General features: G+C 45.1%; 1 long non-coding RNA gene and 1 pseudogene across 1 annotated transcript in view; one reads left to right on the forward strand and one right to left on the reverse strand.

The window, feature by feature from the left end:
* The window catches only part of LOC138498469 (uncharacterized), a 49457-nt gene extending 44868 nt beyond the window's left edge, over positions 1-4589 (forward strand). The window contains exon 2 of the long non-coding RNA XR_011278719.1: positions 4176-4589. This is a non-coding gene — a long non-coding RNA (uncharacterized lncRNA). The remainder of the gene's footprint in view (positions 1-4175) is intronic.
* The window catches only part of LOC138498400 (zinc finger protein 850-like), a 272974-nt pseudogene that overhangs the window by 118157 nt on the left and 141756 nt on the right, over positions 1-13061 (reverse strand).

The following is a 13061-nucleotide window of genomic DNA, read 5'->3' on the forward strand; positions in this document are numbered from 1 at the left end:
TATGCCCAGGATCACACACTTTGGTTAAATGGTGAAACCGGGATGTGGACAATTTAAAGGCATACTCTAGTAAAAAATGTTATTGTCCCTATGGGTCGGCCATGTTTTTTTAAGGCTAAGTGGGTCGATTTTAGAAAACGTTCCTATGGACCATACCCGAGTTTTCGTCCATTAAACACACGTGAAAACAAGCACCTGGGAGCCGCCATTTCCTGATAATCCTATCTTTTCCCCGATCGCCCTGGCTGACCTGCTTTTGCGGCACTAAATCAATTCCCCCGCCCCTGAGCCTGACATTATCAAAACATTCATATTCCCTGCCTCTCCCCGTGAGGTTACTGTGCAGCGTAGGCAAACGCGCCCAGTCGTCTTCTGCGCGACTCCACACAGAACCTGGAAACCAACACAGATCAACTCACAACACAGCGCGCCACAATTCGGAATATGAAACTGTACTTTAAAATGAAACAGCAACACGGTACATTTGGTAAAGTACATTTATTTGACATTAAATGTTTAGAGAATATTCATCAATCGGCATATGAACTCCGAAAGCCATTTATTTTCTTTTATCTGTATCCGCAATAACTGTTCCGTTTAATCTTGAGTTACGCGCTGTTCCATTATGGCACACAGGGTGTTCATTTTCGTAAAAAGAATCACTTTGTAAGCACGGTGAACCGCAAGGCTGTTCCATCAACTAGGCACTAGTCCAGCCTAAAGTTCGTTATGTTACTTCTAGCCACTAGTACAGCATAAGGGCATGTGGGCCCTTGGCGATCGTCCCATAATATGGTGATCGTGCTCCAGTTGTTGACACGAAGTTGTCACGAAGTTGACACAAAGTTGTTGACATCCCTTTTCCAATCTCTCCTCCAGTTACCCGTCGGCGTCAGAACTATACACACACAGACAGTGAAGCGAATGAGAGATGTGGCTTGCCAGACCATGTACACTATGGAGGAACTATTAATTGAGGCGAGGCGTGTTCAGGCTCGAGATGCGTATGTCCAATGGCCAGAACATGAATTAGCTCTGTTTGGAGACTACAGCAAAGTTGCATTGGACTATGGCTACTGTGAGACCGGACCACCACAAGAAGATGTTATTGAATGTTTTGGAGATAGCTCGGAAGTAGTTGCAGATCAATTTACACAATCTACACCAGCCAAAAAATTGCCACCAAAAAACATGTCAACATTGTTGTGTTCTCCCATCAATGTTGAATTAGCAGATGTTGAAATGAGAGCGAATGAACCAGCCGCAGCATCCATAGACGCAACAATACTTGATAGCAGCGATATTACTTTCCAATGTGTTGACATCTCCACAACGTCAAAGGCCGAAACAACGTTGACGCAGGATGACAGTCTAATGAAAGAGAGCAAATACATTGTATTCGACAGTTGCTTGATGGAAATTATAAGTATGCTGAAATGTGTGCATTCCGTTAGAGGGAAAGTATGTGGGAAGCCATTCATTAATGTGACTCGTAAAATGAAAGGCAGTAACCTTAAAATAAATGCCGCCTGTAGATTAAAACATACGTTCTCATGGTCTGCACAACCAATGCTGGGGAAACTGCCAGCAGGCAATTTACTGTGCGCAGCAGCTTTACTTTTTAGTGGCTCAAGTTTTCGAAAAGCGGAGGCTTTCTTTAATTTTGTGGGACTCGAATTCATTTCAAGTGCGCTGTACTACACATACCAACGTGATTATCTGTTTCCGGCCATTAGTGATGCTTGGAGAATTGAACAATTGTCTCTTGCAAGTACATTCGAAGGCAAATGATTCAAGCTAGCCGGCGATGGACAGTGCGATAGCCCTGGATTTTCTCCCAAGTACTGCACCTACCACTTTCAGGACATGGATAGTAAGAAAATTGTGAGTTCCGAGGTCGTGCAGGTAACACAATGTACATCCTCAGTGGCCATGGAGAAACTAGGATTTATAAAATCAGTGGAATATCTGCAATCGAGGGGGATGCACATCGACCTCATAGCCACGGATAGACACGTTTCAATTGCCAAGACAATGAGAGAGCAGTTCCCACATATTAAACATCAATTTGACGTATGGCATCTTGCCAAATCAATCAATAAGAAAATCTCGGCTGCAGGGGAAAAAAAAGGTTTTGAAAGTATTTTGCAGTGGTCACATTCTATCACCAACCATCTTTGGTGGAGCTCAAAAACTTGCGAGGGGTCATTGGAAATACTTCTAGAAAAATGGCGGTCACTGATGCACCACTGTACCAACGTTCACCGCTGGACAGCAAATGAACATTTCCACCAATGTGAACATGGCCCTTTGTCCCCAGAGGAGGCAAGGAAGAAGAAGTGGTTGATTCCATCATCACCGACACACAAAGCCATTGAGAAGATTGTTTTCGACAAAACTCTATCAAGAGATTTGAGAAGACTGACAGAATTCTGTCACACAGGAGATTTGGAGGTATTCCACAATATGTGCCTAAAGTACAGGCCAAAGCGCTTGCATTTTAGCTTTTGGGGCATGAAACATCACACCCTACTAGCGGTCTTGGCCCATAACAGCAATGTCGGACGCGAACAATCTAGGACTACGGGCAAAGTAAGGATGCCTCGCTACACCAAGGTGTTTTCAAAACGAAGTAAGCAATGGGTGATCAAACCAGTCTATGATGAAATGCAGTTCGACTTTGTGAAAGGCCTTATTGTTGCTGTGTTAGAGAAGCACAGATATGGGATTCTGGACGTTTCTGTACAGAGCAGTGATCCATTGCCACCAAACATTGCGACTGTGCCATGCCCACCCGAAGCACAGCTGATTGTGAAGTTCAAATCGCGGTTTAAATAATTGCAATAGGATTGCATTTTTGTAAATAAATGTTATTGTACAGTGTACCTGTAAACCTAAGCTGGGTGTCATCTTTGAATTCTCTCTATTCACCTCACATATGTGTATGTATATATTTTTCTCATGTCTCATCTCATGTAAATGTAAATGCTGCGCACTGTTAACGGAGGGGAGGCTTGCGTATTCAAACAATAAATCTCACTTTTAACTCAACTCCTGTGGTACTTTATACTTTCCCTGACCTTCCGCAAAAAATTAAATGTCTCAATTTGGGCTGCAAAGCTCGCAGACAACGGAGAAAAAATTGGGGCACTTAGAACGCGCCAGCCAAGCAGGCCGTGGCATTTGGGAGAGAAGCCAGTTCGCATTTGCACATTGAGGCGCACTACATAGACGGGTTCAAAACTTCAAGTTCTCATAGATGCCTATACTACGTGATGTTGCAAATAAAGAATGCGAAGGACAGTGCACAGATGAGGCCCACAAGTCGCACTGGAAGTATAAGGGTCTATTGTTTTTTGACCTTGAGACAGGGACCATGCAGAAAGAAGGGAGTGCGCAATAACGTAAGAGACGATAAGGCAGAAAATTCAGAAACTAGACCGAGTTTCAGTTTTAGGTCAGTATACGAAAAATCATTGTCAAGAGCACGGTCCGTTTTACAGACTGCATTACGAAGAGACACAATGGAAATTTCAAATATAATGTAAGTAAATCTTTTCACGCTTTTATACCAGAATGAAGATTTAATGAATGGATGCATGAATAAATGAATGAATGAAGAGCTAGGAAAAGCAAGTAAAACTATTCGTAGTGGGCACATGGGCATGCCAGGATCACTGGTGTCACCAATCTCGCTCCTTGGCCCAGCCACTTTTCCCTGCACCACGGGACTGTCTCTGTACCCTTCAGCCCCTTGTCCCGGCATTTACCTTGCACTTGCCAACAGCTGGCCCAATTATTTAAATTGTATTCAACTAACCATGTACAGCCCTTCCCCATGCGCGATCAGAAAGACACCTGGCCCAGTAGGATCGTTGTCTGTCTGCCCTTGTTCCCCACCTGCCTCGTCACGCCTAGAAACACTTGAGTATACGCGCGTTCCAAATGCCATATCATATATCATATCATTCCTCATGCATGTAGAGTGTCGTTTATCATTGTGTGTTGCCCTCGATTTATCTCGTTACTTTTCGCATTTATGTTAGAGAACAACATACTCCATTGAACTACCCTTGCAAGCAAATAGTTTCTGATCGGCCGTAATAAATGAAATGAGTAATATTAATGAAGTTCGGCTAGCGAGACTAATTATCTTTTATTTGTTTTCTTAACAGGTATTTGATCCCTTTCTGCAACTGCCACCTGTTTGAGACACCGGCGGACGGATTCTTCAGCAGACACCTGCAGCTTCGTGTCAACAACTGGAGCACGATCACCATATTATGGGACGATCGCCAAGGGCCCACATGCCCTTACGCTGTACTAGTGGCTAGAAGTAACATAACGAACTTTAGGCTGGACTAGTGCCTAGTTGATGGAACAGCCTTGCGGTTCACCGTGCTTACAAAGTGATTCTTTTTACGAAAATGAACACCCTGTGTGCCATAATGGAACAGCGCGTAACTCAAGATTAAACGGAACAGTTATTGCGGATACAGATAAAAGAAAATAAATGGCTTTCGGAGTTCATATGCCGATTGATGAATATTCTCTAAACATTTAATGTCAAATAAATGTACTTTACCAAATGTACCGTGTTGCTGTTTCATTTTAAAGTACAGTTTCATATTCCGAATTGTGGCACGCTGTGTTGTGAGTTGATCTGTGTTGGTTTCCGGGTTCTGTGTGGAGTCGCGCAGAAGACGACTGGGCGCGTTTGCCTACGCTGCACAGTAACGTCACGGGGAGAGGCGGGGAATATGAATGTTTTGATAATGTCAGGCTCAGAGGCGGGGGAATTGATTTAGTGCCGCAAAAGCAGGTCAGCCAGGGCGATCGGGGAAAAGATAGGATTATCAGGAAATGGCAGCTCCCAGGTGCTTGTTTTCGCGTGCGTTTAATGGACGAAAACTCGGGTATGGTCCATAGGAAAGTTTTCTAAAATCGACCCACTTAGCCTTAAAAAAACATGGCCGACCCATAGGGACAATAACATTTTTTACTAGAGTATGCCTTTAAGCAACTGAGCACATATTCCCAGGTTTAGTTGATATGAATATATTAAGGTGTTGCTTTGCATTTCATGTGCTTAAATAATACTTTATTTATAGCAATGCCTTGGAAACAAACCAGAGTACATAATAAACTATCCTTTCAAAGTAAACTAACTATACACTATATACATTGTCATACAAATAAGTTGAGCAATAAGAGTACATTTATTTATTGTTGTTGTTTATAGTTCAATATGAACTTTTACAACGGCAAATATATTCACATAACATAACATAAGCATCAACAATAATACATTAAATATCAACAATAATAGTGTCAACGCATTATTAATTCATTAAAATACTACCCATTCTACCAAAGGTCAAATAACCATTAATAGTTCTCACAGAGAACAAAATCCATGTTTCACAATATCTCATTTTCTACGTAAATCATAGCGAGAATACACATTTCATAGCTGTTTCAATTACCAGATGCAGATACAATCATCTAATCAACACAAGTTAAGGTGGTGGAACACAGACAGCGGATGGTAAGCAGTGAATGGTTAGAGCCACTCTTATATATCGATGACAGTTGTAATAATATGCATAGCCATTTTCCATACATAGTACAGCGCAATGATCAGAACTTCGGACGAGGTATTTAAACATAAATGCCAAAAGTGTACGAACTCAATGAATTCATGGTTGTGCACATGGCGACTATACATACACCTGTAAAGGGATATAAGTTTAGGACATGCAGTTAGTATATGTCTTGTTGTTTCCAAATTGCCTGCGATTTTACATATACGGCAATACCTTTGGGATGGCACCAATCGCCATTGAGTTCCGTGGGTGGCTCTCACCGGGAGTTGATTAAGTCGCAAGTTGAGTTGGGTGGGCCCAGGGTATCAGAAGAAAGATGGTAGGCCCCAGCTCCTCACCTCACACTCGATGTGTATAAAACACTTCAAAAACAACAAATATGGAGCATCAGCTGTCCCCCCTTCCAGGGAATCCAACATTTAAATGTAGATTGGTGCACAGGCACTCTGTATCAGAGCCGCGATCCTTCCGAACATGTGGACAAAATGTCAGCCAAGCCGTGTAGTCACGGCTGTTTCCGCGGTACGCCCCTCACTACCTGTGCCTGGGTTGGTGTCCCGCCTCATTGCCTCTGTTACAGGTGTCCATTTGCCTGCGGCACCCCAGTGAGCCCCCACCGCAGACAGACTCACACAGCACACGTGTGTATGGTTCGGGTTCCCCGTTTGCTCTGCGACAGCCGGGTACGCACCCTTTATACCACACCCTGCAGAGTGGACGTCACTCTGCCGTGTGTGTATGAAGCCAGAGATGTGGTAATGTTTCCTTCGGTCTACAGCAGTTCGGATGGCATTTATTGTACAATTTGGGGGGCTACTGGGATGTCATGGCTGTCAATAGTAAAGGAGTTGTAAGCAGGGTCCAACCAGGAGGTGTTCAGTTTTATCGTCATTAAAAAACAGGGAGTGGGTGGCCATACAAGTTTGAATATTTTTCGTAATTGGTTGTCACGGCTCTCTCCCTTCTCTCCCGTTCCCGTCACTTGGGGGCATGTTTTGGGTTTTTGGACATTTCCTCCGAACCTTATGCTACAGTGCTGTGATGAATTGGGAGCGCTAAAACTTTATTTTCCAAGTTACTTCCCTTCCGGATCCATTCCAGGTTTTTGGCAGCCAGCATGCTACGTTAATCTAATGACTATGCTTCCCAGAATGCCTGGCTCACTGCCTTACCTCCTCCCTTGCAGGACAAGGTTGGGTGGAGGATAGGCAACACCTGTGGCTGCAGGTGCAGCAGGCGGCACACCTGAGGGGTGTGCTCGTTAAGGAGCTTTAAAAGCCTCAGTTTACTTCAGTCCAGCGCTGGTCATTGTTGCAGTGTTCCTGTTGTGACTGGTCCCTTGTTCTTGGTTCCTAGTTTTTGTGCCTGGTTCCTAGTTCCTGTTTCTTGTTCCTCTGCCCTGGATTTCGAATTTATGTGCTTAATTGATTTCTGCTTTCTGGATTTCCCTTTCTGTCTTCCTCTGTCTGCAGGCAGCCTTTCTCTGTGCTTTACCCTTTGATGCTGCCCAATTTGCCTGTGTTCTCTGTTTCTTTGAAGCTGTCCTTTGCTACTGAAAAACTTGATGCATTAGTCTTTCCCTTTATAGATTTAGCTTCCTGCCTTTTCTCCTTGGATGGGTGGGAAAAGTTTCCTTTTGTGATATCATTTTCCCTGCTCCTGATCCTTGCTTTCTATTGGGATCCATTCCATGTTTTCCATTGCACTTCTGCATTTATTTCCCATTGATTATTAGGTGTGGGGTGCTGTTGTAACTAGTCCCAGTGTGAATGCCCTTTGTTTTCCTCACTATTCTATAATCACTATTCCTACTTGCCCCTTGACTAGGGTCTTCTGTATTTAGTTTCCTCCACCCATTGCTGTTATAGCCTTCATGGTCCCTGTTTGATCAACTGGGTTCGTGGGTTTACTGAGATTCAAGTGGTCTTTCCGGTCCTCGTGAGTACTGTTTCTAAGTTCCTTATTCAGTATCATCCAGAGTGTCAGCTCACAGATCCTGTCCTTGCTTGCCCTCTACGTGGGCTTAGCGCTGTCAGTATCTGTAATAGCATAGTGGGTAAGGAGTTTGCCGACTTTCCTTTCAGTCATAAGGAGGTACTAAGTGCTTACCCCACATCCCTTTTCATATATTGGTATTATTGTTTCACTCTATTTGCACTCCTGGGTTTTAGTATACACGAGTCTTGGGTATTGTATGCACGTTGTTAGATTCAAAGTTGTTCACTGTGTGATTCCGTGCACATTTCCCTTGCCATATTCATTGCCTTCTTCCTTTCTTAACAGAATGACCAGCCGTTATTCCCATTTGAATATGGCCAGTTTAAGAAAGAAAGGCAGCAAGGCCACTTACAAGTTTGTACAGAAAGCTTCCCTTAAGTTTACCTGTGACAATCAAATCACTGATCCTGACTTAAATGAACTCCTTGTTACAAATGGGTATTTACGTGAAAAGTATTTTTCCCACAGGATGGCCCATCGTACATTGCCTGATCCTAGTTCTGTCTTTAATTTTGATTCAGATTCTATGTCCGCACAAGCCTTAGCAGCGGAAAACAACACACTGCAAGATTTACTACACACGAGTACGTCTGTTGTTGAACCCCATGATTCCGGTTGTGGTTTAACTCAGATTGAACAGTTTCATGATTCAAACATAAAGAATGGAGGGGTTCATTGCATATCTTCTGTTTTCAGCCCTCAGTCTACCGCTTACTCCTCTGCACAAGTACTTACTGTAGTCCCTAATGCCAAGAGGTCTGTAGTCCCTAATGCCAAGAGGTCTGATGGCAGTAGTCTGCTTAAGGGAAACACAGACCAAGTCGGTAGGAGAGAGCATAGATCACAAAACCTGCAAGCAGTAAATGACAATGTACAATCAGTGCACATCCGGATGGCTAGGGCAGGATCCAGCCCTGATGCCACCATGCCTTCCCCTGTGCCTACTGATATGGATGTACAGTTAAGGCGGGGCATGCTAAAAGCTGAACTTGAGGAGTTAAAACAAGAATACATTACTTTACAAGAGGAGAATAAAACCTTACAGTCTTTTCTGAATACACCTCAAACTTTATCCGTTGATGAAGTGAATACTGTTCAGTCCCTGAGTGCGGAGGTTTTTGTAGGTCATGATACTTGTCAATATGTAAAATCTATTGGGAGTGAAAGTCCTTTTTCTAGCACAGCACTTATTCAGGGCACAGGTTCTGACAATTGTTCTACCGTTTGTCAGGAATTGCTGTTAGCTGAAGATTTACAAGCCACTCCTTTACCTAAGATTTCCTGTGTAGCAGTTTGCCATAATTCTGAGCTTGAACACATACATGCTTCTGATTTCCAAACACAATCCACAATGGTGGCATACACAGAATCAGTCACTACTGTAGGCTTAGGTTCTGCCCTTGATCTAGCTGCTGAGACTGAAGTAGACATTCAAGCTGATGTGGAAAACGATGCTACCTCTGTGTTCGCTCCTCCTTCTGCTAATTTTTGTCACAACGAACAGTCAAAGACAGTACAGAATTCTTGTTTTGATGGACTCATTCCACAGTATACTGAACCAAAGACCAGGCAGGCAATTCCTGAACTGTTGATTGTTAATATGCCACTTTCAGAAGCTAAGACAGAGGAATGGACATTTGACGAAATCCTGATTAACAGAGACTTTACTATGTTGATTCCTCTGGTTGATTTTGACTTCTACAAAGGAAGAGACTCTGTGTCATCCACTAAGGAGAGGGACGGCATGGTTACAGCTCAGTCTTTGGTTACTGGTGCCAAGGAGTCAGCCGCCCTAAAGATGCTTTCCATTCCTGAGCCACAAATGTGTCTGTCGACTTCTGGGACTTCAGTCTGTCCTCCTACAACCATTGACTCTTCGATTATCCAGTCCACGGCTCTGCAGTCATCGTTGACACACGTGTCTTCAATCAATGAACAATTGCTATGTCTGCCAGTCACTCAAGAGCCTTCACCATGTACGTGGTCAGAGCCAAAGACCTTGACTAGTTTGTCTTCAGCTAACGAGACGGCTCCAGCTTGCATGCGCTCAGCCTCAGAATTTCCTCTGGCATGCCTGTTTTCGGCTACAGTGACTCATCCAGCGGATTATCCTTCAGCCATGGAGCCTCCGGTAGCACATCCTGAGTGCATGTCTTCAGTCCCAGAGCCTACTGCTAGTTTGGCTTCAGTTCATGAGAGACCTGTATCCTGCTCTGCCTCGCTGCCAATATCGGAGGTGCACCTGTCTACTCTGTCTGATCATGTTGCATATTCTTCTACTTCAGAGTTACCTCCTGAATCCCAACCATTTATTACGGATGAACGTCCAGCCTGCCCTTCTTATGCTTCAGGAGGATCACCAGAAGGCCTGCCTTTTACACAAGTTGATTCTCCCAACTGCTTGACTGTAGAATCAGCGCCTCCCGAATATGCAACATCTGAGTCTGAGACTTCTGCCAGCTCTCTCTTCAGAAACATTAAGCTGGATCACGACTCGGGAGGGCCTTACATGCAAGGCCGTTGGACTTGCCTGGAGTGTTACGAGAGGGAGACGGATACCATCCGCCATGGCCCAGACACCGAACAAGTAGCCGACCAGGATAACGTGCTGGATGGTTCGCATTTGGGGGCCGGTTTGGATCAGCCGCTTGACAGCTTTTTTGTTGCCGGATCCCACATGAGCCTGAGGGAGGGGACGGGCACGGCCCCCGAGCTGCTGCACCATCCGGGTGCTAGTAGCCAAAGGAAGGGTATGACTGCTGCAGTTCAAGATGTGCCTGTTATTGCTCCTGCTGCGAGTGTGCCTGATGTACCAAGTACTGCGTCTATCACTCCTATCAGTATGCCAAACGTCCCTGCGGTTGTATCCCACGTGCAACAAGGTGGCTACATGACTGACACCAGGAGTGCCAGCCTCGTACAACCCATTGGACTTCCAGGCCCCCAAGGCGTGGAACAGATGCAGTCGAACCTTGGTCACCCTCAACCACAGGCCTTTACCCAGATGGATGACGGGAGAAGATCCAAACCTCTACCTCGGCCGCCACCTTCTTTTTCTGAACATGAACATTTCCTGAAACCTGCTATTTTCTCACCTCCTGTGTGTTCGCTCTCGGCAGGGAGGCAACCAGAGCATCTACCATTGTCTAAAGCATGTTGCACCAGCATGCCTCCCTCCTCAATGATGTATGAGTGTTCGCTCCCAGTGTCTGAGCTTCCTAGACCTTCCAACTCTGCTTCGGGTCCTGCAAGTCCTTCATGCCTTTCTTCGACCCATGAGTCTCTTCCTCACCGAAAACCTGCCTATGGCTCTTCTAGACTGCGGACTGATTCTATTCATTCCAGTCCCTCTGCTTTTGCCCGCGGGTCATCGTTTCCGTCAGTGCCACCTCCGAAGACAAAGCGCTCCTGTCATGGAAGAAAGATGTTTTGTGCGGGTGACGGCCACCTGGAGTCGGCCGTGGGAGGGGGTATGCTGTCACGGCTCGCTCCCTTCGCTCCCGTTCCCACCACTTGGGGGTATGTTTTGGGTTTTTTTCCCTACTGGACATTTCTTCTGAACCTTATGCTACAGTGCTGTGATGAATTGGGAGCGCTACAACCTTATTTTCCAAGTTACTTCCCTTCCGGATCCATTCCAGGTTTTTGGCAGCCAGCATGCTACGTTAATCTAATGATTATGCTTCCCAGAATGCCTGGCTCACTGCCTCACCTCCTCCCTTGCAGGACAAGGTTGGGTGGAGGATAGGCAACACCTGTGGCTGCAGGTGCAGCAGGCGGCACACCTGAGGGGTGTGCTCGTTAAGGAGCTTTAAAAGCCTCAGTTTACTTCAGTCCAGCGCTGGTCATTGTTGCAGTGTTCCTGTTGTGACTGGTCCCTTGTTCTTGGTTCCTAGTTTTTTTGCCTGGTTCCTAGTTCCTGTTTCTTGTTCCTCTGCCCTGGATTTCGAATTTATGTGCTTAATTGATTTCTGCTTTCTGGATTTCCCTTTCTGTCTGCAGGCAGCCTTTCTCTGTGCTTTACCCTTTGATGCTGCCCAATTTGCCTGTGTTCTCTGTTTCTTTGAAGCTGTCCTTTGCTACTGAAAAACTTGATGCATTAGTCTTTCCGTTTATAGATTTAGCTTCCTGCCTTTTCTCCTTGGATGGGTGGGAAAGGTTTCCTTTTGTGATATCATTTTCCCTGCTCCTGATCCTTACTTTCTATTGGGATCCATTCCATGTTTTCCATTGCACTTCTGCATTTATTTCCCATTGATTATTAGGTGTGGGGTGCTGTTGTAACTAGTCCCAGTGTGAATGCCCTTTGTTTTCCTCACTATTCTATAATCACTATTCCTACTTGCCCCTTGACTAGGGTCTTCTGTATTTAGTTTCCTCCAACCATTGCTGTTATAGCCTTCAGGGTCCCTGTTTGATCAACTGGGTTCGTGGGTTTACTGAGATTCAAGTGGTCTTTCCGGTCCTCGTGAGTACTGTTTCTAAGTTCCTTATTCAGTATCATCCAGAGTGTCAGCTCACAGATCCTGTCCTTGCTTGCCCTCTACGTGGGCTTAGCGCTGTCAGTATCTGTAATAGCATAGTGGGTAAGGAGTTATCGACTTTCCTTTCAGTCATAAGGAGGTACTAAGTGCTTACCCCACATCCCTTTTCATATATTGGTATTATTGTTTCACTCTATTTGCACTCCTGGGTTTTAGTATACACGGGTCTTGGGTATTGTATGCACGTTGTTAGATTCAAAGTTGTTCACTGTGTGATTCCGTGGACATTTCCCTTGCCATATTCATTGCCTTCTTCCTTTCTTAACATTGGTTTTGACTTTGAGGCTGTCCTGGCTGTGGTTACCAGAAAGGGGGACCAGAATGTGAGTATCATCTGCATAGTTTGTGTAGGTGATGCCAAGAGAGTCTAGGTGGTTCAACAGGGAACAGGTTTTTAGTGTAAATATTATAGAGGGTAGGGTAGACGCAGAATCCTTGTCCGATCTCGCAAGAGGTAGGTGTGGGGGTTGAGGAGGCTTTGCAGACGAAGACTCTAGAGGATCTGTGTCTGTGAGGAAGGAGGAGATCCATTTGGCAGCTGCTACGGAGAAGTGCCCTGAAGTGCTGAGGTGTTGGCAAAGAATGTGATGGTTGACAAGATCAAAGTCAGCCGAGAGGTCGAGAAGCAGGAGGAGGGAGATGGCAGGGTCCAGCGAGACCTGTTTAAGGATGGTTGAATCCCAAGATTCTTTCAGTGAGACAGGTACGTGGTAAGATTCAAAGGGGGAGTCAATGATGGAAGCGATGTGAGGAAGATGGGGTTTGGCACACTCATTCACTAGGGATGCAGGGCATTTGTCACCTTTGCATTTATTCGGTTTGAGACATCTTATTATGGAAGCAAGGTCGGCGATGGAGAAGGGTTGAATGTGGGCTGAAAGTCCATAAGAGAGGGCAGGTTCCCCAGTGACCA

This window comes from Ambystoma mexicanum, chromosome 5q (genome assembly GCF_040938575.1).
Source record: "Ambystoma mexicanum isolate Mex_15411 chromosome 5q, UKY_AmexF1_1, whole genome shotgun sequence".
Taxonomy (NCBI): Eukaryota; Metazoa; Chordata; class Amphibia; order Caudata; family Ambystomatidae; genus Ambystoma; species Ambystoma mexicanum.